The sequence below is a fragment of the Larus michahellis genome, chromosome 6, assembly GCF_964199755.1.
Source record: "Larus michahellis chromosome 6, bLarMic1.1, whole genome shotgun sequence".
Classification (NCBI taxonomy): Eukaryota; Metazoa; Chordata; class Aves; order Charadriiformes; family Laridae; genus Larus; species Larus michahellis.
In genome coordinates this window covers 29,385,417-29,413,185 of record NC_133901.1, presented here as the reverse complement: position 1 = coordinate 29,413,185, position 27,769 = coordinate 29,385,417, and the positions used below count along the sequence as shown (strand labels likewise).

The 27,769-nt window shown below is 44.2% G+C and overlaps 1 protein-coding gene across 9 annotated transcripts in view; it reads left to right on the top strand.

Moving 5' to 3' along the window:
* LPP (LIM domain containing preferred translocation partner in lipoma) overlaps positions 1-27,769 on the top strand; it is a 339,264-nt gene that overhangs the window by 180,166 nt on the left and 131,329 nt on the right. The window lies entirely within an intron of this gene.

Here is a 27,769-nt window from a genome sequence, read left to right as displayed (position 1 = left end):
GGCATTTCATTCTCCTTGGTTTCCACCAACAATAGCTTGTGAATTGAAACCTGCTCAGTTCACAAGTACTTTTACACTTTTATTTTCTTCTTGTTTTTTTGGTTTTGTTAACTTTTATCTGTCACGCTGCCAGACAGATCCAGATATCTGCGTCTCAAGTTGTTTTCTTTTGTTTTTGTCATCTAATCAGTGGCGACGAAGTGGCTTGGATCGTAGCTCAGCTGTCAGGGTGGCTGTAGCCCAGCAAGGCAGACTGGAATTCGCACTTACTCTGCTGTGTCTAGACGAGGACTGCAGGGGTGACAGCAGCTCAGCTAATTTTTGTCACTCATCTAGGTAGTGCTTGAGTGGAGCTATTTAAGTTCTGGTAAGATGTCATCTATTTATCAGGGGAAGTGCTGACACCCCAGTGGCACTTTAAAAAGGGCAATTCTTGAGATCTCTAAAATCATCCCAGATGTGTTTGTGCCCAGTTGTGCAGCGTCTTCACTTCTAATCTCATGACTGGTCTCATTTCTTATACGTGTATGGGCCTGTAGGCATGTATGCAGCTGTATGTATATGTTGTGTTTGTCTTACCAATGTCAGCTCTAAATAAAATGCCAAAAGTCGAAAGAACCAAAGGGAAAGTTGGGTGATGTGGTGCAAACCCATTGTCCATATAGGCCATCTCTTTAGTTTGGGGCTTTTTTTGTTCTTTTCATTGTTGGTTTTCTTTTTAAGTAATTGAGAATTGATACCTTTGGAGCAGAACTGAAGTACTGATCAGAGTTCGTTTATCTCTGGTTTAAGTATATGAACTTAGCAAAAGCAGAGTTAAATCAGATTTGTGCACTTCTGAAAGCATCCATCAGCATGCAGAGGCTCTGGTGTGGTGGCCTGTGTGCTTCCCATCCCTTCTGCAGGGACCCTACCAATAAACTCTTCTGTCATTCTAGCAGCATGTACACAGTTATTGCATAAACTTGCAAACTTGTCCTGGAAAAATAGTCTGATTTGGGTCAGTCAGTCAAAAAGAACAACAACGTAAACCAGATACAATTTGGTTCTTTTCCCAGTGGGTTTTTGTTGGTGCGGTAAGAGAGACAAGTTTGAACAGTGATAGTGCTCAGGCACTGTCAAATAACCCGTGTTCATTTTGTTTGCATGGGCCAAACACATACAAATGCCCACTGTTAGTGGGAAATGCTTTATAGTGTCAAAACACTGCGAGAATTAACTGGAAGAGATTGGTAGTCACCATTTTGCTTGGAAATGCCTGCGGTCAGCTCCAGCATCTTCGTAGAGACACGTAACTTCTGTAGCCACTTCGCTGAGCATTTGCAGTTTGCTGACAGTACTGCTGACTGTCCCTGATTCTTCTTCCTTTGGGATCTGGCATTCTCTGAATAGATTGCTTTTCACTTTATCTTGTACCTATGGCGTTAATAAATAAATAAATCACAGTGGTCAACTGCAAAGTTCTGCAGGTGTATTTTGAGTTTCTGGAGCATTGGAAGGCACAGCCCAAGTTTTGGACTTGATCTGACTTCTTAAGTTCATCAGCCTCCAAGATGACATGTGCTGCTCGGTGAACATGCTCGTTCCTGTGGCTTTTTACCCACAGCTCAAGTGGGGCGCTGAGGACTTGTCCCCTGGGGTCTTGTACCAGGGATGCTGCTGCTCCCTGGCACATTACAATAACTGTGCACGATCCAGTGGGCAGAAGAAGCTATCACCTCTGGGACCAAATCCCAACTTTCTTTGTTCAGTTTATCAGACTTCTCAGGACTTATTGGTTAATGTAATGATGTCCTGTGAAAAGTACATCTACAGCAACTACTAACTATAGCTGTTAGAAAAAAAAATGCCTGAGTTGAATGTATCACCTTCTGTAATTAAAGAGTACTCAAACAAGTCCTTGAAAGGTGGAACTAGAACGTAACGCTTTGATATTTTCCTTTGTTTGATCGGTACTAAGTATTAAAACTGGTGAGTCATTTGATGGTCTTACAGTAGGATAATAGATTAGACTGCAAATTGTGAGGTACTTAGTCAGAACATCAGCACGTTTATTGGATTACACCTTAGCTGACCTTCCCAAATTTATCAGGATAATGGCTGCAGATAGGAAAATAGAGTTACGACTTGTTTTCAGAGAAGACGTTCCCAGTTGTGCTTATGCGGTTAAAGCATTATAATAATTTTACAGGTATACCTTGCCCTTGGGGATACTCCTATTCTGGAATAAGAAAAATTTTATTGTTAGGTCTCTTTTTTATTTTATCTTCAAAATAGTTTTAAAGCAACATAAACTAAAATAGTTCTCTCTCCCTGGAGTAGGAGCGATAGCGGGATAATGACAAGCGGTTTATTTAACATATCCAACCCGTTGGCATAAATTCACACAGAGGGAGGCTCTTCTGATCCTTGCTGCAAGTTCAAGATTGCAGCGAGATGTGTCTGCCCTGCCGCCGAAGCAGAGGGATTTGTACCCTCTACAGTAGGTTTGGAAAGTCCATGATGCTTGGAGAATGGGTGAGCCAATCTCAGCCCTGGACAATTCCCCTTGGCCAGCAGATCTGCTATTGAGGACATGGATGAGTATGGCTGCCCAGGGAAGTGGTTGAGTCACCATCCCTGAAAGTATTTAAAAATTACGTAGATGTAGTGTTGAGGGACATGGTTTAGTGGTAACTTGGCAGTGTTAGGTTAACTGTTGGACTTGATGATCATAAAGGTCTCTTCCAACCAAAATGATTCTATGATTCTCTGCACCATCCCTGCGTTGTTTACCTGGGCATCACTCTGATAACATTTTTTGTGTATTGGGCAGGTGACAAGGACATTGCCATGAGCTAAAATTGACTGATGCCAATAGAGGGCAAGGAAGGAATTTTACACCTGTGGTTGGCAGCACCCTCCTTGTACCCTGTGCTCCTGCCTAATTCAAGGCAACTGAGCTGGAAAGTGACGATAGAGGAGTCACCCCGATCCTGCTGGCTGCTTCCCATGCCTCAGGGTAGGATGCTGTTGTCCTGCAGAGCTGTGTTGCCCTCTCCTCTGAAGTGATAAGTCTGAAAAGCATTTTCTCAACATAGATCCTTTGCGGAGCAGAAAAGATCATTCCTCCCCATAGCAGCAGGTTTGGCAGGAGGAGGTCCTGCAAGTCTGGTACCCCTGCGATTGTCAACCCTGATGTTGCTGAACCTCAAAGTGAAAGATTCTCTTAGGCTTCGTTTCTGGTTAGTTCATGTCTCTGTCTTGAGGCAGTTGTGGAGAGTGTCCCCTGCAGCAGAGGTTTTCTAGGCATTAATAGTTTACTTCATATTGGCCATCAGCAACATGCGCATGAGAAGCAGCTTTTGATCACCATCACCTCAGACTGGGGCTGAGCGCGGGACTTGCAAGTGAAAGTCTCTCTAACTGAGTCACAGAAGCAGTCAAAAGTGATTAAAATGCTAGGGTTTTTCCTTTCAAAATTGCACATATCAAAAAGAGCAGAAAATATGAGACTAAAGCATCATCTTTAGCTGCAACACAGCAGCATCTAAGGATGGTCTCTGTCATGTGATCTGGTGTGGGAGAGACCATATTTTAAGAATTCAGCTGGAGCCAGAGTTTTATAAAGAAGCAAACATCACCTGACCTTGAGAGGTTTCTGTGTGACCTTCACCAGCACACCCAGTTCCAGCCTTCTGGTGCAGTGAATTGAAATGGAGGAGACCAACATGATCTCAAAATTACCATGACTGCAATGGAATGTTAATAGATGAGCCTGCCTTAGGTATTGTTTGAAGAACTGCAGATGCATGATGAAAAAATCTAATTAATATTTTCCTCCTGTTTGGTAAAGTTTTGAAATGCTAGTGTGATGGGTAAAGTACGGAGCTCCTCTTGTGTAGCTGCGATGTGTTTTCTATTTACATGTCACACTTTCTAAATTGCAGTAACCCATTGGAAAGCTCAGAGGCAGAGAAGCCACTGTGCATTTCAGTAGTAACAGGAGGTTGTATAGGCAAGGTATTTAGGTGCGTAACTTCCATGGATGGGAGCACAAGCTATTCCTAAATTGGCTGAAGCCTGACTAGGGGGCCTGGTGCATGTTGTGGTCATCTGACTCCTCTATTAAACGGTATTTCCTCCAATTTTAACCTATTCTGCTTAAATCCTTGCTTAAGAGATGAGTGCAGCAAGGCCTTAAGCAAAAAAACAAAAAACAAAACCATGCCAAATTTTAGCCTGTAAAATAAATGCTTGCATTTTTTAAAAACAAGAAAACTTCGTGACTCTGGAGGAAGGGCTTCCAGCAGAGGCTGTGAAAATGAAATACTGGAAATAGCAGCATACGAAAGCTCAAGATTTTTTGTCCCTGCTGTGAATTATGTATTGAATGCTGATTGCTTTGTCCAGAATTGGACACCTACCTTCTGAAACTCTTGACTTTTATCCCAAATTTCCAACAGATTTTCTGTCTGGCAAAATAGGACTTTGTAGGAGGTGTACCAGGTAGTAAGATGTACCTGGTCCAAAGCTAATTAGCCCCTTTTTAAAAGTAAATAACTGGGTGGCCAAAATTCGTGGAGTATTTAAATAGCAAAAAACCCATGCCTTGAGGGTCAAGATCAAATCTACTTGCGTACAGCTCTCAGAGGCAGCTTGATCCAGAGGGGACTGGGCTGGCACTCTGGAGACCTGTTTCATTCCCAGCTGCTACCACTGTGCTAAATGACCTTGAACGTGGCATTTCTACTCTGCTTCTTCTCAACATCTCTTCTGTTCTTTTAGCTTGGCAGCCTCTTCAGCCTGATTTGCCTCTTGCTTACCCATGTGTACGGCATCTAGCAGATTGAAACCTTGGTCTGGGTTAAAGGCCTTTAGGTAATGTGGTTGTAAAAAGAGGAAGAAAATATTTTTTTTCATCTAACAGATGGGGAAAATGAAGGCAGAGTTAGGCAAGGTGTCTAAGGATTCATACCTATGTCCATGCCTCTGTATCATTGCCCTCAGTACTAGACATCTGCTGTCAACCTAAATGAGTGATATTTTGAAGGAAAAGAAGCTCATTCTCAACGTGAGCTGCAGAACAATAAAAAAAGTAAAGAAAATTAAATTAAAAAAATCAGTGATACATTTTCATTAAGTTCCAAACATACTGGGAAATAATGTCTTCTAATTACTGGAATTTAAAAGGGATTTAAATGTTTGACAGCATTGGTTGTTATTCCATCACTTCTTTTGACAACCGGTTGGGGATAACAAAAGCAGTGAAAAGGCAATGGACATATTTTCTTGCAGAGTGATGGGACGGCATTGAACAGTTTCAGCTGTAGGGTGGCAAACCACGAAACAAGGCAAAATGTTGGGTGCTGGAGACTCCTAGGGGCACTCTTCCATGTGCATTTCTAATTTTAGTGCCCCACTTATAGCTGCGCCAGGAACGCATGGCTAAGAGTTCGGTGTTTTATCTTTGTTTACGTGGAGCTGTATCCCCAACCACGACCAAAGCCTCCTACTCAGCAAAGAGCAACCCGTTCCTGCAGCGTTGCAAAAAAAGCCCTATAAAATTGCTCTTGATTAGGTCTGTGGGATTGACATGCAGGATCTGTGAAGAACAGATCACTGAATCTGTATTCAAAACAGCCTGTGCAAATTCGCTAGTCCAGGCTTGGAGTCTGATTTCCTTGTTCATGTTATTTGCCCGAGCCTGGCTTGTTAGGTTGGATTTTGCAAGCGCAGTCTGTGGAGTATTTGCTAGCATCCCGGTTGTTGTCAGGAATGTGTTTCTTTCTTTTAAGGAAGAAAATGTAGAGGTACAAGCAGATTAAGATTAATTGGGCGGTTCAGAATGAATTCCCCCCTCCTGTAGCATTTATATGACACAGAGAGTTTGTGGTTCCTGAATTACGGGGCTCAGTGGGATTCAGCTGTTTCAGGTGTTCAGAATCGTGCTGAGTCTTTTTCAATGTGATTTGGGATGAAATTGATAGCTTAGCTTCTGCTGTCTTCAGTTACGATATCTGGGGTAAATAAAAGTGCCAAGGTCTCCTTCTGCTGTCCTGAGCACATCTAATCTGTGGGCATCTGCATAGCTGTGCCAGATAGGCTTCTGAGTCCAGCAGGATGGCATGGTACCTGGGCAGTGCTTTCCCAGTGGCAAGGGGCTCTCTGTATTTGTTCCCTTGAGGTCAGTGCATTTTGGTTTTTCTGGGCTTTTTAATCTCTTTGGTTGTGGGCCAGAAAGGCTCATTAGGAATAAGCCCATCTGCTGAAACTGAGAAGCATCCTCTGTCCATCCTAAAATGTTGATGACCATTTAGTAGGACCATCCAGCTTCTCCAGAGCTACACGTGCTACACAATGCTTTTCGTGAAGGCTGTGAGTTGCCACCATTTCCCCACTGACTTGGATGGCTCAAGTGGACACAGAGGGACAACAGTGTCTCATAGAAGTGACTCCAAGCCGGTGCTGAGCTGATGAGCTCTGATGCCTGTAGCAGGATGGGAGGGCTCGTGCAGGCTCACCACAGGGCTGCTGGTGAGGGCTGTTCTCAGCGGGCTGTGACATTTTTGCCATAGTCACAGGCATGGGGCTGTTTTAAAGACGATGTTGCCTCTGAGAGCTGCTCTCCCGCTTCTGGCTGCTGCGCGCTGGCTCTGTGCTGTTTGGAAAATCCGGGTGGATTATATAAAGTAGAAAAGGAAGCATCCCATCTGGAGCAATTTCAGTGGGTTCCTCCCAGCGCTCGAGAAGCAAAGCCTTTACGTCCAGGAAAATTTCCTCCTGCGGTTCACCTCCAAAGGCAGAGTGACATTCCCACCCCACATGGGTGGTGTTTGAGGTGGTCCCAAGGTTGAAGCTTTCTAGGAGCACCGCTGCGGGCACGCTGGCTGTGAGCAGGGCACGTCTGTCACACTGTCCCCAACACGCCTGCATGCAGAGGAGCGTGCACGGGGCAGGGATGTTCAGCCACGGACATGTGAATTGAGAGGTGTAGCCAGCAGATGATTTCATGTATGTTTGGATTTGGCCTTTCTCTATAAGAAGGGAAAACCTTCCTGTGCTCATCAGCTCTAGCGGGCAAACTGACGCTGCTCTGATTAGCAGATGCTCGAATCGGTTGCATCTGCTGCTATGTATTAAACCTTAATCCTTTTGATAAGAGCACGTCCATGAAGATTTTGAAAGAAAGTTTTCTGAGATCCCAGATTATCAGCTCGTCACAGATGAACAGGATAAGAGTGACCTTTGCAGGGTATTATTTCTTCCTCTTGTACTATCATCAGAGTGAAAATAAAGCAGCACTACTCCTGCTGTTTCTTTTTTCTGCTCTATAATCAAGTTCACAGAAATCTCAGTAAGGTTTGCTTTTCCCCTTTCCCCTTTCTCTTTTTTCCACCCGTTTGAGTTTTCTGCCTACGTGCTTGGCTACAGCTTTAGATGAAGACTTGTGTTGGATATATTGGACTTTAAAATCTGTGCAGGCATCTCAAATTTGTGTATAGATAAAGATAAACATTTACTTTGGGAACAGTGATAAAAAGCAAATAGTACCTCATAATTTGGTCTATTTTGCTTCTGCATTTGCAATTATTTTGTTGTGAGTAGTTGAGAGCTGGGCTATTACTCTCTAAAGCTGTTCAAGGCCTTCTACCTATTGTTGTGTTTTGTTTTCTGTCTTTTTCCCTGCAATCGGACCAAGCTGCTGTATACCATCACCTCAGGAAGCCTGTCATCATTTCCCCACCTTCGGTTTTTGGCAGTCTCAGTGGTTTGGCACTCATCTCAAAGGGACCTGGCGTAGTTCACAAGCTGCCCGTGTGTCCAGCCAGCAAAGTGCAGCCACCTCTGGGGCAGAGACCTGCGTTTCGCTGGGACGCAGTCTCTGCTTGCATTTTTGCACGGGTGGATGCATCTGAGTGCTTCAGCGGCATTAGATTTACCACCACGACAGCAGCCCTGTGAAATACGGAAGTGTGCTTGCTATTTAATGGGCAAGGGAGGACCCGAGGCACTGGGAGATTAGATGACTTGGTTTGTGCGTGGGTCACCAGAGGAGCTGAAGCCAGACCATAGGCACCCCATCACAAATTTATCCTCATGTGAGTGGACGGGCAGAGAGGACGTGGGAACGTTACCTGTCAAGAGGCTTTGGAGGGATCTGAGGTGTGGGGAAATCGCATCTGCCTCTGTCTTGGAGTGTGCAGGGGCAATAGGTTTCTTCTGTGGGATTGTGTTGCTTGCTACTCAGCTGCAGTTTTGTGATCTACAGGCAATAGACTTCTTGATGCACTGTCTTGCAAACAGAGCCTGAAAGATTCAAACCCCCAGGTCTATGTCCTGGTGTCCTGAACCTGTATCATCACTCTCTGACCTCACCAGCAGTTTAGAAGTGGGAAGTTGTTCTCCCCACCTGCGTTCGATTGGAAGGAAGCATATGAAGTTGAACTTAGTCCTATGGCACAAGTTGGTGATGTCCCCGTGCATGCGGCAGCCCCTCTCCTGCACACTGCTTGCCAAGGGAATAGCTGGCACGTTTTGAAATGGAAGCGTAGTTGATTAATTCTTCCCACCCAGCACCCATCGGTGTCTGGTAGTTGTCTCCTCCCCACATACTATTTAAGGCCAGCGTCCGCTTTTAAGTGGGTCTAAGAGAGGGGTATATGTATGCAACTCAGTGGCTGGGGAGGAGGGATGCAGACCCGTGTCTCTCAGGAGCTGTGGCATGGTGCTGGCTGTCCTCGCTCTGGCCCGTGGACTGGCCCGTCCACACACGGGCACAGCCAGCTCCCAGCCTGCTGCGTGTCTTGCAGGCAACCTGAACTTCTGTTCTTCCAGACTGCGTTTTAACCAGGATCTCTGACCTGAAACACGGGTTGTTTGGCTGACATACACAGATAAATGCCAAGGCTAATACTAGGGGGAGAAGGGAAGTAGGGGGGGCGGTCAGGAGAGGTAACCGGAGAGAACAGGAAGGGTCAGCGTCTGCTCAAGATGCAAGACACAAGTCCATAGGAAATTAGGCTTCCTTTGCTCTGCTCTTTATGGTTTCTCTTCCTTTTGTGTTGACTGTTTCTCTTATGCGCACACTAGGAGCCAGCTGTGTTTCCCTCCCTGTTAGGGAAAGGAAATAGTTTGGAGCCAAGGGAACAGCACAGCAACTTAGACACCTGCATGGCAATACATCACGCGGGGCTTTGCGCCCACTGTGACCTGTGCTGGACGTCTTCCCCAGGCCGTTTCCACCAAAGTGGGAATGACGAGTTTGTGATTTGTGCATTATACTGGCAGCAAGGAGAGCATTGCCTTGATATGCCTTCAAATTGCCTCGAATCTATCCAGAGACCGTTGAAGGGCAGGCATAGATCCTGCTGACGTGACTTACCGTTGCGTCACTCTCTTTAAAAGAGGAGGGCAACTGACTCCTGCAGTCGCACTTTCTAAATACGTTTAAAAGGTGAAGGCTAAAACATGCTAGGGAGCCCTAGCATTTAAAGTATGGCCTTCACACGCTTGTCTTAGTTACTTACTGGTGCATGTTTGCGCAAACGCTTGCAGCTTTTCATACGTTTATTCTTGTAATGCCCAGAGGAAGGAGACGTTTGATTCTTCTCCCTTCTGCAAATGGAGAGATGAGGCACAGAGAGATCGTGCGGCTCGTTCTAAAACAGGGCTTTGGACACACATTGTTGACATTCTGGGATGGTGTTGTCATTCACTGGTCCGTCCTGTCCTAGCGGGGAGAACGGACCCTTCCCCGGAGCTCTTGCTGGACAGTCAGAAGGCAGAGCAGATCTGTTCCCAGCCTCATTGCAGCTAGGGCTGCCTGGAAGAATCCAGAAGAGCCCTACAGAAAAGTGAGAGCTGGCCATGCAATTCCTACGTTAGACCTTGCTACCAGTGCATAAATAAACATGATACATTTATAGCCTGAACATATCTCGGGATTGTTGCAAGATGTTCCTAGTTCAAAACTGTTAACCATTAAAGTAAGAGGCAGATGCATCTGTGGACAGTTTAAGGGGTTGTGTCTATATTTTCTCTTATTGATTGCCTTTTGCCTTCCCGTCTGGAACCTTTTGAGAGATGACTGCGGTGCTGAGATGCATTGTCTCTTTCTTTATGTTAAAGCTGCCTAGTCTAAAAAAAAACCCCATCCCACACCCAGCCTGTATCTGAAAGCTATGAATTGATAGATCCTTGCTATAGCGCTTCAAATAACTGTAAATTACTCCAGGCTGTTACAGTTTCATTGTAAGGAAGTTCCTTCCTTGACTCAGACTTCTTTGCATCACAGTAAAATGCAATTAGGTGACGTACATATTGTGGCTTGGAAGTACTTAAAATTTTCTCAGCCTTACATTGTCATCTTTTGCTCAATAGCAGGCCTGTGGACTGTGTCACCGTGCCTGTGTTAGCATATATTATCACCATATGGTGTTTCAATAGCGAACAGGAAACTTCTGTGAGTGTGTAAAAGAGGATGAAATGGAAAAAAATATTACAGCAAGATAAACCTAACATGCTGCTGCACAGCTGAAAGTGAGCACTCTAACTAACTACTCTTTCTCTGGGAAATCAATAATGCGTTGGTCCAATGAGTATTGCTGTCTTCTCTCACAGATCTAAAAACAAACAAACAAAAAAAAACAAACGAAGAATGGACGTGGCCAGAAAAATGAGATTTTGATGCAGTTGTTACAAACATCTCTGCCGGTCTTTGCAGTCTGAGACTGATTCCTCCCTGCCCGAGGAAAATATTCGAAGTCTTACAATGAATTCTTTGCTTGGAAAGAAGTAGTTTCATGTGCCGAAGTACAGCGAGAGCAAGGGCAGGTTATGCAGCTTTTATGGCATTATGTGTAAAGATAGATAGGATTGTTGCGATCCTCTCATCTGGTTGTTAGCATAACCCAGGTCAGAGATTTTGCTATCTTGTCATAACTAGCACTGTTGTTTATCTTTGGGTTGACAAGAGACTGGGTGTGTTACCCCCTCTGGAGTGATTTGTAAGAAGTCGATGAGAGCCCGTTGCTGTCCCAAGAAGCTCAGAGCCGTGAAGAATTGCTGTCTTGCACACGAGCAATCACTCCAGTCGTCCTGGGTGCTCAGGCAATCTTGATTCTCTCTTCCAAAACCATTAACTTGTGATCCAAGGAGAATCCAGGAAAGATCGGAGGCACAGCTCTGTCTCCCTCCGGCAGAAAGCTGGGGTGAATGTGCAGTTTCATGCCATGATTATCAAGAGCGAAGAGAAGGTGTTGGTGTTGATTACTGTGCTGGTTTATAGAAAGACCAACTGTGCGTTACATTGAGATATCAGTGCAGTTAAGAGGGTTTTGTAAAAAGTGATGGATAAGCCACTGTTGTTCAGCTGGGATTTTCCGAGCACTGTGTAGTTCAGCAGGGAGATCGTACTAATATTGTATTGAGCTCTGTTTATTTCTGGAAACATTTTGACTGGAGTCTGCATCAGAGCCTAACGTCCAAAGTGCAAGATGGGGGATCTGGCTGTGGAACAGGGTGGCCACGAAGGTCACAGGGTTTTATGAGGCTCCAGTGACAGAGAGCTGCTACCGGGCTCAAGGCAGCGCGCTCTGCTTCGCACAAAAAGCCGTGGAGATACCATGCAGAGGATGCAATCATTAAGTGCTTCTTCAGTGTAAATGTAGATCACTGATAGGTTTTGGAGGTACCCAGAGGAGCCAGCACCCCAAAGCAGAGCTGTCTAGCACTGGAAATCATTAAGCTTTTTAGCTTTTTGGCAAGACTTGCCTTTGACAAGACTTGGCTTTGACACTGTTGAGTAATGTGGTCATTTCTAACTAATGGCAATAAAACTTTAGAGAACACCTGCTGTTTCTATATTGAACATACGTGTGCGTGCTCATGTAAAATCACAAATGCATGCAGGTCTAGAGAATACAATTTGTATTTGGCATCTTTCCTACAAATTGTATTTTAGAACACCTTAAAGTCTTCCTGTAAATAAAATCATTTCAGAATTGAGCTCATTAATGAAGAGAGGAGATGAGGTAAGGTACAAAGGCAAAGAAGGAAAAAGGGTTTGGTTTTGTTTTGTTTTGGGGGCTTTTTAAAGGCAAAACAGCCATTTGACGAATTTGATCATTGTCTGAGTGTGCTTAGTGATTTCTCAGGAGGACATATGGACAATCTCAGAAGACTGTCTGCATGACGGGAACTGCATGGAGCTAAAACCGAAATGATGGGCTGGTCACTTAGAAAGTATAAATGGAGGGAACATCTGAGGATCTCTGGCTCTTTTGCTTACGAGCCAGTGCTGGATTATCCCCTATAATCAGTGCTTTCCCAGCCCAGTTTCAAATAAATTAAATGTAAATATCTCATTGTATTCTTTGGGTGATTATGCCAGACTGAAACGTATACAGCTGCTAAGAGCTATTTGACTTCAGCATTTCCTTGCTTAATTTAATCTCCTTGTTCTGAGTGAGACTCCGTATGTGTGCCCACTCCTACCACGCGGATGTATTCACTTCCCATACCACGTCTATACGTATGAAGTCCAAGGAGGTTGAAATTCCCCCGTACAAAGCTGCAATAAAAGGACTGGCAGACTGGGTCTGTAATATGCCTGACCTGACAATTAAGCAAACTTATTACCATGTCAGCCTGCCAGATGGATCATCTACTCGTGATGTAACGTGTATTGCTTCTGAATGTATTGGAGTGCAGTTTCCTATTTTATGTTTGTTAAGCTGAGAAAGGGAGAGGGAAGAGGCAGTTTTATTTGAACTGAACCCACTCGTTTCAAGTATGTTTAATGATAGCAATATGTGACAGATAAAATAAAATCCTAGGCCCTGGTCCATGTTTATTTTAATTTCAAGCAATGGGGAAAGATGAAAGAGATAAAAATTTAGGGTAAAAATGTCTCTTGTTGTAAAATAGCAGCTTGAGCCCTGAAGGGGCTTTCCTTGCTGCACTCTGCAGGACTCTCAGATTTGTCATTCAGAGCTTTGCCGGGTAGGAATTTGGGGCTTTGGCCCTGGGAAAAGTCAGGTTGGAATGTTTGGCATCAGCTTTTCAAATTGTTTCCTCTGAGTTTATTGAAGGTAGTAAGGCTATACCAAAAGAGGGGAGGAAAGAAATACCCAGTCTGAAGCATGACTATCACTAACCTGGGCTTTCTTTTAACGTAGTCCCATCCTGAACCTGAGAAGGAAGCGAGTTCTTCCCAAACCTGTGTTGTAGATGTGTCCCTGAGACTCCCAGACCTCTCAACCTGCTGGTGTGTAGCCTTGGCTGAGCCATCTTGTGTCTCTGGGCTGCACTTCTCCTTCTGTTAAATAGGGATAAATCTATTTCTTTGCCTGCCTGCTCAGTGTAAGGTGTTTGGGTGAATATTCAGTACCTGGTGCAGTGGGGATGTGTAGGTAATGTTGTGCTATTTGTGATCTGTAGTATTTGCATCTGGACCTCTGAGGCTTTCTTCTCTCCACTCTTCTGTCACTGCACCATGGGTGGACTGGGATAAATTGTCTCTCTCCAAGGCTTGTTGAGCACAACCTTGCAAATTTGTGCAGCTGATTTGCTTTTCTGCGTGGCTAAGCTGGCACAGCCAACACCAAAGCAGGTGTCTGTGTGTCTTTGAAATACTTACCAAGGTGCTGTTCTCAATTTTCAAGCTGTTCTCTGCTTGAACAGATTAAAAACTCCCTATAAATCTAGACCAGGTCCCTCATTCTGCTAATACATCCCTGAGGAGCAGTATGCTCATGACTCGTGGAAGTGTGAAGAAGATCGTCTTGTTCTGTGAAGATGCTGGAACTGGCTTCCCAGGTGGGATGTTGTGCCTAACAGCTAAGATTTTTTCCTGCAGACAGGTGTGGTACAGTATAAGGGAAGCCATAAAGCTTTGTGCTCAGGACTGCCATCTCCCTTGACATTGCATTGTCATGTGTGGACATACAAATGCATCCAGCACTAGCTCCGTCACATGCTGTTGACTGTCTCTCCATTAATTGGACTTCTCACATAGAAACACAGAATGGTTTGGGTTGGAAGGGACCTTAAAGATCATCTAGTTCCAACCCCCTGCCATGGGCAGGGACACCTCCCATTAGACCAGGCTGCTCAAAGCCCCATCCGGCCCGGCCTTGAACACTTCCAGGTATGAGGCATCCACAGCCTCCCTGGGCAACCTGTTCCACTGCCTCACCACCCTCACAGTAAAGAATTTCTTCCTAATATCCAATCTAAGGCTCCCCTCTTTCAGTTTGAAACTGTTACCCCTTGTCCTATCATTACACTCTCTGATAAAGAGTTCCTCCCCATCTTGCCTGTAGCCCCTTTAGGTACTGGAAGGCTGCAGAAGAGACTGCAGTTTTACTCTGTTGGAAGACTATTCCTTGGGGGATTTTTAATACCTTATTAACCTGCCAAGTTTTCTTGAGCATCTTAAATGCTGGCCGTCGTGAAGACCCAGCTTCGGCTCTGGCTTGGCTCATTTGATGAAAGCATTGGTATCCTGCTGCCTGGACTCGCATAAATGCTTTTGTAATGTTGTAGGACCTTATAGTCTGCAATTGAGCTTGGAGGGAAGTCGTATCTTGAGTGCACTCAATACAGTACATTTTGTCCCAAATCATTATAATGTTGGTCTACTGCTTCTTTTTTTTTTTCCGAGAGAGAAGTAGCACAAGTCTGGTTTCTAGAAAAATTACCTGCCTGGATCAGAAAATGGAATTTAAGCCTTGGCTTTTCATTATCTTTCTGTCAATTGTCAGTGTATATAGGCCTGAAATTAAGAACCTAAGATTGTCCATCCTGGGTCACTTCCAGCTCAGTGTCCTTTCCAGTAAATGGGACAAAGGAAGAAACAAGAGTAATGCCAGTTCATAACAATACTGCCCCAGAATATTTTCTTTTATCTGAGAATTTGATGTTCACAGAGATTGGCTTGATAAAAATGATATCTTCAGTAATACTCAATCAGGGATTTTTTCCTCCATCAGATTATTCCGTTGTTTTATGAACTTGTGTAAACTATTGGAATTTAAAGCATCCCATGGCAAAGGAGTCCCATAGAGGTGGGGCAGACCCACCTTCTATTCTGTGTTCTCCATTTCCGTCTCCCTAGAGTTGTTTCATGTTGCTCCTTTCTAGCACTGGGAGAGACAGAACAATCATTCCTCCTGTTTGTACCACTCAGAGCTTTAGCTGCCTCCGTTCAAGGCCGAAGACTCCTGGTGTACTTTGTTGTTTCGGAGCAATTGGAGAAATTTAAGTGCAGTATCCATTTGTTTCTGATCAGGTATTGTGTCTAACTGCAAACTAGTGAGTTTGAATGCGAGAGCAATGGAAGTGGCTCCTGGACCTGTGTTATTCCCTTTGTTGTTTGCTGTTAATTTACTCTGAAGCAATGGATTAACTGTGGATTTTGTTTGTTAGAAGTGAAGCCTGTGATTCTGCCGTGTGACTTTCTTTTCAGAGTAACTTCCCTAGTGCCCCGTTTTGTCAAATTTTTTTGGCAGTCGTTGTAGGATTAAACAATTTGACTAGATTTTGACCTCTTTGCCAAGGTTTTTTGCATGATGATTTCCAAAGATAGTATCCGTGGTCACTTTGATGCTCTCAAATACAAAGTGGTAGCAGAGAGACACGGTGACTGATTGGGGAGAAGTCTGATGCAGCCACAGTACTTTGGAACTAAATGGGATCTGTTGTTTTCCCTTTCCTTCCAGATCTCTGACACGTCCCTTGTATTTTCAGTAAGATTTTGAACTGTTCTAGCAGTAAGTTTCCCATCTGTAAACCAGAGATGGTAATAATCGCATATCCCACCTGGCTGTCTGACTTCAGAAGGGATTTTCAGGTCTTCAGCTGAAAATTCTTCTGCAAGCACAAAATATTATGGTTTTTCCAGTTTATGTAAAAAAAAAAAAAAATGTCTCTTACAGTGAAAAATCAGTACATCAAATACTTTTATTTTCTGTAAGGGAATTCAGCATCAGACTCTTCTAAATGTGTTAGCTAATGTTTCGCTTTATAGATTGTGTGCTGTTAATTTAATTTCCAGTTTTATGCAGAGAAGAAAATGTTGAGTGTACTTTAGTGATTTATACTATGATTTGATCAGTGGGATAGTAGTCTGGTGGATCTTAACTTTGAGAAACATCTAAGAGTTCAATGCATTAGAGAGGAATAAGATATGTACACGAACGTGTGTGGTTTTATTGCTAAAGCTAAATTAAAACTTGAGCCCTTTTGGGCTGAAATAACTAGCACTTCTCCAGCTCTTTTTGTGTCTTCCAAAACTACTCTGTGCAACCAGTATGAATCTAATGTGCTCTGCATTATTTTGCTGCTTTAACATGGGGACCTGGAGAGAAAGTGAAAGCTCTGTATAGAAAGTATTGTAAAGTGAGGGAGGGAGCCCAACAAAGCTAATTATACAGACACTCCCACTCTATTACCCTTTAGAGAAATCGAGCCTAACATTCTGCTCTTAAGCTCATTAAAACTATTCTTTTTGGGTGCAAGGATCTTATCGAGGGAATGAAATAGCTACCCTGTGTAATCAGAATGGGAATTGGAGCAGATCATTATATTTACTCATTTGATTAGCCATAAAATAGCTACTGAAGTCCCCATTTTAAATCTGCTTAGCAATTGTGCAGCAGGGCAAACTGGGTGTTTTAATTAGAAAAGAAAAAAAATTGCGGTATTTTTTTATAAGTCATAAATATATAAACACATGCACATTGTGATCCTGTTTATGTAAATAACCTCTTCCCCATGGGTGTTCTTGCCTCCTAATTGTACAGGGTCTGTCTGCTTCCAGCTGCAAAAAAAAAGGGAGTGAAAAGTTCTGCACATCTACTTTGGAAAGCACAACGTCTGGGACTTAAAATCCAGCCAAAGAGATTTAGATTAGCCATTAGGGTAACACTGCTATAGCAGGGATGGGTAACCCCAGAAAAAGATGGCGTGGAGAAATGGTTCGTCCTCGATTACTGAAGAGGCTTTAGGTCTGGTTGTGCAAACGTCTGTCAGGACCAGCTTAGGCAGTGTCAGTCCTACCTTAAGGGAGAGGACTGGACTGAACAACCTCCTGAGGCCCCTTTCAACCTGTAAGATTTGCTGAGGAAAGGTGAGGCCATACTGCATCATCAGGGAGTTGCCTTTGACCAGCTCCCATTCCCCAAGGGAGATGAAATCTCGGGCGTGCTCAGGCAGGGCCACCTCTGAGACCTCCACGTCCCCGGCTGCCCTGCAGTCACTGACCGCCTTTGTGCACAGCGAGCAGCTGAGGATGCCCTGCTTTCTCTCTACAAATAATTCAGTGCCCTGCCACTGATCTGTCCATAAAGGCTTGGAAATGAGCCATTACTGAAGGTTTCATTTTCTGGCTTCCTTTGCAATCCAAGGGACTTGCAAATCGGAGCAGATGTTCCAAAGCGAGCTCTGTAGCCACTGGTTTCTCCGTTCAAGATAGTCACTGTCTTAATGTTTCTTAAGTATATTATATGCCTTGAGGAAGCTCAACAGCTGTGAAAATATTTCAGCTTTTTATTTATTTATTTGGTTTTAAGACAACCCCAAACAGTGAAATAAGCTTGGTTACAGAGAGCAGACTTGTTTTTTAAAGGCATTTAGACTATATGTGGAGTGATGACCATTGGCAAGTGTGTGTTGTGCCGCTCTACCTTTGTGGGTCACTGAAAAAGTCATGTTAAAAATCACAATAACAAAATTATTCTTGTGATGTTGCCTGTGGATGATAAAGCCTTTGGGCACCAGGGAGGGTCACAGCAGTGCTTTAGCATTACAGTTGTAATGGGGGAAATAAGTATTTAGCCTAGTGACTTTTTTTGATGGACAAATTCTCTACTATTTCCTTTTTGGTTGTTGATTTGACTGATGCCCAGGATTTGGACCTACTTGCAAATGGCCAGAAATCCTACTGCGTTGAGAAGTCATCTCCAGAGAGGCTCAGAGCAATCCCCCCAGGATGTGCTGTGGGGACCTAAAAGGAGCTACCTCAGCGAAAGAAATGCCAGCACTGGCCGTTCAGCATCTGCCGAGGAAGATGTTGGTGCCTGGGGTTGTTCCTCTGGCATTGTTCCACAGCATTAAATTGTATAAGCAGGACATTGGACAAGCAAAACCAAAAAACAGCCATTATTTGTCCCAGCGTACCATTAGATATAACTTCATGGCCAAGAGAACAAGCACCTAAGTATAAAGGGATTAGAAGTATATTGTAAATTTTAATGAACACCTAATTCTCTTTTTAATGTGTCTGGAACACCTGCAGTTGGATGGGGCTGTTCTACATTGCCCTGGAGTGCTGTGCACCTGTAGCTCCCATTGAAATTAATGGAATACTCGGCATCGATGCCAATTCTTCTTTTCTTTCCATCCATTCGCCTTTGCTCAGATGCTTTCTGTGCCACAAGGATGGAGGGAGCCCCAGTGCAGTCTCATGAGCACGGTATACGCAGAACAACTGGCCGAGGGACCATCCTGGAGGAGCATTTCTAATGTTACAGCCCCCTGCTTTGGTACGTGCCTTTCCTAAGCGAGCAGCTGCTTTGCACCCAGGGAAGCAGGGTTTGTGTTTAGAGCACGTCTGCGAATTGCGATTGTTGGACTGGATCAAGCTGTCGCTGTGTCACTTAAATGTTACAATCTCTCAAGCTGTCACGATGACTTTTAAATTGAAGCAAAGGTGATGGCTTCCTTTTCACATCAACAGTCGTGCCATTTCCAGAGCCGTGCGTTCTGGCGCTCTGCCGCCTGCCTTGTGGTTGGAGGATTTTTATCCCGCTCCCCACCTCCTTTCCTGGGGTTTATTCCCGGCTCACCCGCCCGGCTGCCGGGAGGGCACGGTTAGAGCAGGACACACAACTCCATGCTTTCAGGTGTTTCCAGCCGAAAGCATAACTTTTCTTAGTAATTTGCTGTCGTTTGCATAGGATTCTCTCCCTTCCAGGGAAAAGTGTACTCCTGTAATCTGATCTAAAAGGGCTCCTAAAGGAACTATTTAACTATTTCTCTAGAAGTATGTAATAAATTTCCCGGGAGGACTGGTGCTTTTCTGCCTGGTGGAGGAGTGAGAAAGTATTTAGTGAGATTTCCCAAGAGATGAGCCTGAATGTGTCTATTCTATAGACAAATCTGCTGTTATTGCTCATTGCAGGGACATGCAGAGGTGCACAGAGCCTGTTTTGGCTTTGCTGGTGTTCTGCCGCTTCAGAAAGGGCTTCATATTCTGGAAGAGCTGATGTCACTGATGCTTGTTTTGGATCCAGACACTTGGGTACCTCTGCTCAGTGAACAAGGGCTGGGTTGGCTTGCTGAGGTGGTCTCCCATAGGTGGAATGAGCTGCCCTCATGCAATCCCACCACCCACACACACAGAGCTTTGATTAGTGAAAGGAAGGCAAGTGCACAGCCATGTCTGTACATGTCCAGTTGTAAATGCTGGGAAGTCTCTGTGGATTTTTTCCAAAGGTTACATGAGCGGCGTTTTGGCATTTACAAAGCAACAAGATTGATGCATGTGTTTGTGTGACAGGCAATGGAGAATTCATTGTACTCCTGATGAATCCATCAAAAATTATTGGTCTCATGCTAATCGCTTAAGATCCTGCCTAGACTGGAGCAATACCCACCAGGAGCCTGATGAGCCCGAAGTTATGGTACGCACTCCTGCTCCTGATCTGGTTGCAGTGTTTGGTGCTTTCAGATGAAGCAGTGGTGGGTGAGGAGGTGGTGACTTGCAGGAGGGGCAGGTGAAATGCCTGTGCTGCTCTGGCACTTAGATGCTAGTGTTTCAGCTCAGAGTTGCTGAGATTTTGGGTAGGAGGCAAAGTAAAAATAGATCTTGAAAGCTATGGGAAATTTGGTGTTTGGCATCTGAGTAGGAAAATGTGTGGCATTCAGCATCCACAGGGAGCTTTGCACTCAGTCGGGCAAAGAGCTAGAGGAGCTGAAGAGTATGATCTTCTGTCCATTTTAAGGCAGGGATATATCACTGCCTTTTAGACCATCGGGGCTAGTGCTTTGCAAGGGATGTCCTTTCCCGGGCTAAGCTGGGAGGTGAGTAGGTGGCTGGTTTTGCGGAGCTGTTTGAACGCAGGAGAGCCCAGAGCCCCATTTCAGCTCTTCCACAATGGACCAAGTCCCCTCCACTTCTGGGTTGGTGATGTCGCAGTTGAGTTTCTCCCTGGCCTTTGGGCTGCCCACTCTCGGGTCACCTCCGGTTTCAGATGAGCAGGAGATGATGCGGAAATGCCCCCCTCTTGACAGGGGTGGGCATTGACTAAACCCACTGTTGCAGTCAGCTCTTGGCCCAGGCGCTCCACTGATGTAATTAATGCTGCGTGGGGGTGAGCGATTACTTCTCTGAAGCCCTCTGCAGGCTCTTTGGAGTCTGCCCGTGCGGCATTTCTGTCTGTGTGTCCCTCTCCCATTCAGGGTTGGTGGAATGACTAAGTAGTGCTGACGGCATTAGTTGTTGGCCTGTATTAATTATTTCCGCGGGTTCTATTTACTTGCGTGTTCCCTATGGGAATGCTGTGCATACAGATCACAGCAGCACTTAATTTTATTGCAGTGAGCGGCTGAGATTGGGGAAGGGGAGGGGGAAGAGGAGAAAAAGGGTCGTGTATGCGTCAGCCCTGTCAGGCTTTTCCTTCTGTTTCATTTGTGCTGAGGTTTTTATTATCATTAAGCCGATTGTATCTGTGGCACAAAGGGCTGAGTTACCTCGGTAACCACACTAGCTGGGATGGTAATCCATTTATAGCATCACTGCTCAGGTCTGATTAAATTAGCATGCTGATGACGTAAATGCTTGGCTGGGTGATGCTGACGAGGCTGCTCCTAATAGGAACTCTCGCCCTTACATTTATTCTCATTTATTTCATGAGACCCCTGCAGGAAATGTACAGAAATAAGGCTACAGATGATTGACTCTTGTTTTCAGAACAACTTGTGCTGCTAGCAACAGACAGCGCTTTATCTGAATGCAGACGGCAGCCTGCACATTTTGCCTTGTTTCCTCCCGCTGCAGAATTCCCCACGCAGCCCTGCCGAAGCAGAGCCCCGGTCTCTAGCCCTGCTTGCCATCTGCCACAGCAGCAGCGGGAGCAGCTCCTCTGTCTGATGGTTTATTTCCAGACACCGCTACAAAAGAAATAAAAAGGGTAATAATAAAAGAAAAGGAACACCCTGGTTCTTTACTCCCTCTTGTGAGTTTCCTGCAAACACAGACATCCTTTGAGTCATTCGAAACAAGCCAGTTATTTATGTCTGAATTTTCATCATTGAACAATAATGTTCAGTGCTAGCGTTTAATACCATGTGGATCAAATGCTTTCAGCATCTTCTGTCCAGCCCCCTTGAGGGAAAACACTGACAACTGCATGATCACATAGCTGTGCCTGTTGTTTGATGAAGTGGTGAGAACAAGAGGACTGAGAGTTGCTGAAACTCCTGGCTTCCCTTCCCAGCCCTGCCTCTGATTTACTGGATAAGCAGTCTTTGGGGCAGGCGGCTTCCTAGCGGGCTGTTTTGGGCTCCCAGGACTTCAGTTTTTCATCTGTGAAAAGGGAATTAAAAAGGATGCCTTATTTCTTTTTTCCTTTTTTTGCAGGAGCCATGGGAGTGATTAAGTGCATTTAAGTTACAAAAGTATTTGGAGATCCTCAGGTGGAAACTCTGAGGTTCTGAACAATTTACCATTTCAATTGTCAGGTTTGATTTATCCAGTCAGAATAGAAGGATTTAAAAGGAATTTTTGAACAAAAGCAGTTTCAAGATGGAGGACTAAAAATGCAATAAATTTTAAGTAGCAATAAATAGTTTGGCGTTTGCCCTGGAGTGGGAGCAGATGTGGCTGCACAGAAACCACTGGAGCTACACCTGCTTTGAGTCGGATTTTGATGTGGAAATCTGTTATTTGTGAAATAAAAAGCATGGCTTTGAGACACAAACGTGAACAGGCCAGTACGGTCATTTTCTGGGCCTGCAAATTCTCATCTAGAGCTTACGGGGCTTTTCCTCGGGAATGCTGGGGGAAGAGGGATGCTGGTTGGGTGCATGGGAGCCCTCTCCCCATGTCTTTCCCAGACATGGTCGCTCTCTTTGGGAAGTATTCAGCTCTTGGGGGACCCTGCCTAAAATTTCAAGACATTGCTCTATAAAGACGAGGGGCACTGAGTTTGTCAGTGGCAAAGCTTCACCCGCCTGGCAGCCAGCTGAGACGGAGCATCCGGATGCTGCTCCGGTTGCTCAGCACTCTCTACTCAGCGGTGGGGGGCAGCCGGGATAGGGATGCTCCTGCCCGTGACTCGGTCCGAATGGGATGCACGTGTGCTCCAGCCGTGGCCCCGCCAGCACCACGCTGAGACGTCGGCTCTGCTCACCAGCCTCCTGCCGGAGCAGGTGCACTTCATTAATGAAGGTATTTTGAAGGGTTTGATTCTACCTCTGGCTCAGTTCAAAGCATCCCTCCATCAAGAAGTCCCGCACCCATGGCCCGGGATGCTGTCGCACAAGCTGGCTGCGTTTGTGTATGCTGTATGGGACATTAATCCTCGCAGCAGAGAGATTAAGGACCTAACGGGGCTGCTGCCTTGAAAGAGCCTTACCCTGGGGCTTTCCTTTAAATTTAAACTTTAATGGCTAATGCCATTAATTTACAATTTCCAGCGTAAAATTGTAAAAGCCACCAGGAGCAGTGTGTTCAGGAGGGGCTGTGGTACTCCTTGGCTGGACTCTGCCTCCTCCAGAGGTGACGGGCACAAGCAGCATTTTGCTGCTTTATTTACTGGATAATTTTCAGCTCCTGGTAGAGTGAGCTGCCTCTGACGGACTCATGGTGACCCACTCAGCACATGAGGTGATGGAAACTCTTATCAGAAATGTCCATCACTCAGCAGGGGAGACCCCAGACTGTACTGAGGCTTGGGAAGTCACCTCCTCAGGTCCTCATCTCTGCTTAATAAGTAAATAATCATCCCTCTCTTAATTACCACCCTTTGTTTACTTAACCCGTGTGCTGGGGCTGACAAGGGTGGATGGAGAGGAGGTGGCCATCTGTGCTCCAGCAGCATTCGTGAGCTGCCTGGCGATATTATGGCATCAAGACCATGCCTCTTCATTTCAGGAGCATCATAAGAGCCTAGCTGAGGTGTGAGCCCCCCTTTTCAACTTTTTTTTCAAAGCCTTATCCAAAATAAGATTCCTGTTTTGGTCTGAAGGGTCTGCCACTGACTTGGTTTGCTGAAGGAGAAGTTACTCTGGCTCTGACAAGCTCAACTCAGACAACGACCACAGCGCAGGAGGGAAAGTCCCACTGAAATTCCCCTCCCTTCCCCACAGGTTTCTGTGATTTTTGGCATGAGTGCGTTGCCTTAGAGTGCCTGGAAATTTTCATTATAGGTGAGCAAAATTTCAACTCATTTGTCTACCAAATTAGAGCAAGGCACGGGATGAACAGTAATAAAATTCCTCTTTATTGAAACAGACCCATTCTTGCTCATTTGGAGAAAAAGAAAAGCCTCTCGTGTTTGCATGTGTTTTGATTTTGATGCTGCTCAAGCCTGGTCCCTCTCCTCTCTGAAGTCCTTGGGATATTTGTATTTTATTCCAGGGGGAGGGGAATCTGTTGGCAGAATTTGGTTTAACACCATGGGGATTTCTTTTTATTGTTGGGGGGGAGAGTTGTTTTTTTAAACGTTTTTATTGTTCTAAAGGAAAGTTTGCTGCTTATTATCTCGCAAGCTTTTATCTGGTGCTGAGTCATGGAAGTGAGAGAATGTGTAGGCGTCTTAGCATAAGAGAGAGTAATTCTGTCATTTACATTTACAGACAGTTATGCTTTCCAGAAAACTTTTTTTTTTGTGGGTTGCAAAAGTGATTAATCTGCTGCTGAAACTGTCAAAGGAGGTTTTCTGTTTAAGAATTTTTTGAAAGAGAGAAAAATCTGTTTCTACTTATAGGAAATAATAAGGTAGAAATTGAAATGAAAAAAAAAATCATACTGAAAGAACAGACAAGAACATGTTCTCTTTCCTGATGATATTTTTCCTTTTACTTTTTATGTATCTATCCATCTGTCTGTCAGCCTATATATCTGTCTGTCTGTCTCATGGAAAAGTCGTGTGGACTTTGATAGATACAAAACTAAATATAGTAGAATTATGGCTGATGTCAGCATTATCAGTTCCAGCTGTTAAAAATAGCATGGGATCACTTTAAAAATCCGTTGTATTTTCTCTTTAGAAAAAACAAAAACAAAACCAAAACATATTTCAGTTTCTTCCTAGTTTTCCATCAGGCTGTTTAGCTTTTATCATGTTTTAAGCTTTTTCTGACATCTTGAAAACTACTTTTTTTTAATGAAGTCCAAAATGCTCAATTAAATATTTCTCTGCAGAAGTAGTAGGATAAACTATTTCTTTTCCTTCTTACTTTTTTCTTTTTTTTTCCTTTTCCATCTTCTCCTTTTAAAAAAAAAATGCTGGAAGGTTTTTCTTTTATTATTTAAAAAAGAATTAATTACAGCTGGGGCAAAACCTTTCCTCCGTAGGATATATTCTCAGTGGTGAAAACTGTAGTGCTGTTGGAAGGTTAAAGAGAGGTTACTGGTTTCAACAAAATGTGTAGAGACCATTGAAATCAACGGCACGATCTGCTGTGATTTTTGTTTGTTGTACCCGTTCCTAAGGACAAACTGGACATGAAATATTTAGCCTGGAAATTTAAGTTTTTTTCTAACGAATTGGGCGATGATGTTTTCAAGTGATCTCTGGCAGAGTAGGGGTGGGGGTACAGAAGCTCGAGGTGCATTCAGCATAGTTTATAGTCCCTTTATGAAGCATATGATACGCTGTGTCTGCCCAGCAAAAAACTTCTTTTGGGGGTTCGAGTGCAGCTGGTGCTGTGTGGTTAGTTAGAGGCAAGGTAGCTAAAGCAGGATGCTGTGCTGCAAACTCTGGTTGTCCTAAGTATCCTTGGACAGAGAGAATGGGTACCCATCATCTCGCTTCCCACCGAGGAGAGCGTGCGGGGCAGAGAGGATGTCCTCTCCGCGTCCCACCTAGCTGAAGCCCTGAGCCCAAACCCAAATGCCATGTCTGCTGGCTTGCTTTGGTTAGAAGGGTCGTTTTTGGCGTCTCCCTTGTCCTTGTTCTGGTTAAAGTGTCTGCTTTCCTCATCCCCCATTTCTTACAGCTGCCTTTTCCTCCTCCCCAACCATAGTAGCTTCAACTGTGGTCCTTTGGCCTTCAGCAGGAAATGGTTTGTGCCGTGTAAGAGGAATATTGATTTTTACATCACATGGCCCATGAGGCTTTGGAAATTTCTTCCCGTTAGTGTGGCTTATCTCTGGCTAGGAAAAGGTGAGCTTTGGGTGCCGTGGGATTTCCCGTTCGGGTGAGTGGACTCTGCGTTTAGATGTTTTCACTGGAAAGCCATGTGCTGCAGCTGGACTTCTAAATTAAAGGGGGGAGGGAATTAACCTGGCTTAACCTAAGTTTTGACAATTCCGTTGAGAGGCCAGTGACTCATTTAGAGAATTCGGCGAGTCCACAAGGGCTAGAATGATACTTCTGAAAGCTTATAGAATGTCATTGCTTTGTGTTTTAACAATTGGGTCCTGCAGTGAATTCTTGTGGGTTGTTATGGAAAAGAGATTTATTGATGACTTGTGATGCCAGGACTCTTGCTCCGTGCATAATATTTTTTTTCTTAAAATACAAATACGTCACGAACTGCAAAAAAAAAAAAAAAAGCATTGCAAACTAGAAATTAAATATGATTTAATCCTGCCGTAAATTCAGACCGAGACCTGAATTCTCGCCACTCCCCTCAAGTTCAGGTTTGGAGCTTAATTTGACCTGTGACAAACAAGAACGAATTTGACCTGTGACAAACAAGAATGAAAGCCACGAAACTCCGGTTTGGATCCAAAATTCCTTGCAGTTTTTGGGCGTCCACTGCTGAGTTTTGGAGAGCGTTGAGCCCTTGTTAGAACATTGTTGGAGCCAAGCTGCTCAGAAGGACTAAATTAATACTCCCTAGTCCCAAAGTTTTTAGCATTTAGCACTCCTGCCCCAGGGCTAGAAAGTCACTGTTTCAAATTCTGAAGTTAAAAATGTCAAAATCAGTTAGGCTATAAATCCCAGTAGCCATCAGTATGCATTTATACATCCACCACAAGGAAAGAAGTGAGGAGAGAGGGAGGATATGCCTGTTTGTTTTGAATTAGCACGCTTGTTTTTAATTGCGAACGCAGAAGCGTTTGTGGGCGGGTGCTCAGGTCGGGGCGCACAGCTGGCCCGAGAGCTGGACTGGTTGATGCCGCTGCCGTTACGTGCCGAGCTGGGTGCTTGGAGGTGCTGAGGTTTAGTCCAATGCAGGCTGTATTTAGCCTCAATTATAAATTTCATTTGCTTGCTTTCAGCTTGCAGCAGTATGAATTGTCAAGATCTCCTTACGTGTTGAGTTTTAAGCAAAGCTTGACGATTATTACCCGGAGGAGGTTAGATCCGTAGGCTTCGTTACAGTTTGCATAGAAACCTCCACTGTGTTCCCAGTGGGGAGGAAACCCCTCCAAATTCTGAGGCAGCAGTAGGCCAAATCCTGGTCTGCAACAGGCAGTGTATTTGGAGTAAATCTGCCCAAGTCAACAGACGTGCGTAAGCTGGCACCGGCGTCTCTGAGGTCAGAATCTGGCTTGATACAAGGCACCTTTTAAAAAATGTAACTTGGGCAGCAAGAGGTACTGAAAAGTATTCAGGTTCTCAGCTGTGACTGTGATAACCTTAACCCAATCAGCAGCCATGGAGCAAATGTCTTGGGATGTTATTTTGGTCTAAGAACAGTGTAAGCGAGGAAAATTGTAAATCTAACTTAATCGGGCTCATTAGGTCGTTGTTGATTAAGTTTAGCAACCTTTTTTTTTGTTTGTTTGTTTGTTTTTCCTAAGACTGCTGAGCTGAGAGGAGTGTGGCATAGGAAAAAACCTGGAATTAAACTAGTATGGAGGTCTAAGCTGCATCAAAAAAAGTTGATGTTTTTGGGCTAAGTATATAACCTATTCAGCAATATCAGTTCTTAAAAACACAGCTCTTGCATTCCAGTTAAGAATGGAGAAAAGATTTTTTTGTTCTTTGTTTTTTTGTGTGTTTTTTTATATTAAGACTTACAATGGCTATTTGTGGTTTTGTTTGCTCAAGGCGTATTTAGGAAAACTGGATTAATTTATAATGCCATTTGCAACAGAACCGAGCCTGGTGAGGCAATGGATTTGACACTGCTTTACACAGGCTTTTTAGAGTGATACTGTTATGATTCTAAATTTTTACCAATGTGTCTTTTCAGTAAACACTTTATTAACCTTACATTTAATGTAATTGTAAGTTCTCTATGAAGAGAGCAAAGCGGTGAGGAAAGTGATTGCTCTGAGTTAATACCTTAATTTAGAAATAGTCTAACTTTCTGTATTGTTTTATACTCAAGTATTTCTGTGGTATAGATGGCATTTTTTCTTGTGCTATAAATTAATGCTCTCTCTTTCTCTTTCCTGACTTGTTACAGTACTGCCCTGGTGTTTTGACTAGACGTGTCGCAGTGGGTAAATTCTGTGTATCTTGGTGTATGTATTTATATATCTATAGAATAAATTTAAAAGCCACAGCAGGTGAAAGAAAACCTTTCCAATCAGATTTCTCAACATCGTACTTGGAACTGCAACATTGTGGAAAGACTAAGGTATTTCGGGCACCGGTGA